General features: G+C 33.4%; 1 pseudogene; it reads right to left on the bottom strand.

The window, feature by feature from the left end:
- Positions 1-805: 805 nt before the first annotated feature.
- The window catches only part of LOC101490608 (uncharacterized), a 1,837-nt pseudogene continuing 1,192 nt past the window's right edge, over positions 806-1,450 (bottom strand).

Below are 1,450 nucleotides of genomic sequence, written 5' to 3'. Positions count from 1 at the left end.
CAACTTTGTTATTTTTCACAGTAGAAGTTCCAGGTTCAAGAACCTTTGGTATTTCAACAGCTTTGCCAGACCTTAAGGTAATTACATTGGCATTAGGAACTTTTGGATTTACAACTGACTGGGCAAGTATTGGCTTGACCTATGAGTTTTCCTCTAATTAAAGGAAATGGTCAGCTGTCCAATTTTTCTCTCCAAATTCTGAATGGTTGAATATGTCCTTCATTGAAATTGGAGATTTTGGACAACCATCTATTTGACAAGGTCCTCCAATAAAGGTGTGTTGTTCTGCTGCTGCGCATTGTTCTACTACAACCTAGGTATTTGTTGTACAAATGAATTCCCTCATCTCAGGTTGTGATGGTTTCTCCTATCAGGATTGTACCTTTTAGATAATAGATCATAGTTGGATTAGAGCATCTCCAAAGGTGAACTCAATATGGGTTCATTAAATGGGGTCCATTGTGCCACATCATCTTGAAGCAATTCATTCCTTTTTTACTCCAACGGTGAACTCAACATGGGTTCATTGAATAGGTCCCACTATGCCATATTTTGAAGCAACTCATTCTTTTTTTACGGGTTAACATATTATATCCCATCACTTTAATTTATACATTAATAGTTTATTTATATTTAATTTTATTATAACTTAAAATATTAATTTAAATATTTCAATTAATATTATTATATATTATTTTAATTTAAAATTAAAATTAAAATTAAATTGAACTTAAATTTTTACAACAATAATAAAATTAAAAGTTAAATACATAAATAATTAAAAATGATAAAGTAATTAATAAATTTAAATTTTGTTATTCTCGTGTCTGAAGCGCTCCCAAATATGCTCTACTAAATCTGCTTGAAGTTGTTGATGACCTCGTTTTTCACAGATACTTGCTCTCCTTTGTAATCTTGTTACAAGATTAGGATGAGGACCATTACGTGTTTCAGTTGTTGAGACGTTACTATCCATGTTATCATAAGAGTAATCAAAATCACCATCATATGTGTGTCGTTCGTCTTCAACGATCATGTTATGCAATATGATGCATGCATATATTGTATGTTTAAGGATTTCCATGTGCCAAGCACGACCTGGACCACGCATAATTGCAAATCTAGATTGGAGTACTCCAAATGCTCGTTCCACATCCTTTCTAGTTGATTCTTGTTTTTGGGAAAATAGTTTTCTCTTATCTCCTTGTGGCATTGGGATTGTCTTGACAAATGTAGCTCACTCGGGATAGATGCCATCTGTTAGATAGTATCCCATATTATATAAAGTTCTGTTAATTGTATATTGCACTTTGGGAGCGTGTCCTTCCAAAACATCGTTAAACACATTGGACTGGTTTAACACATTAATGTCATTGTTGGAACCTGCAATGCCAAAAAATGCATGCCAAATCCACAAGTCTTCTGATGCCACTGCTTCAAGCATGATCGT

Source organism: Cicer arietinum, chromosome 5 (genome assembly GCF_000331145.2).
Source record: "Cicer arietinum cultivar CDC Frontier isolate Library 1 chromosome 5, Cicar.CDCFrontier_v2.0, whole genome shotgun sequence".
In the NCBI taxonomy this organism is placed as follows: domain Eukaryota; kingdom Viridiplantae; phylum Streptophyta; class Magnoliopsida; order Fabales; family Fabaceae; genus Cicer; species Cicer arietinum.
Note: the sequence above shows the minus strand (reverse complement) of the source record. Positions and strands in the feature narration are given on the sequence as shown.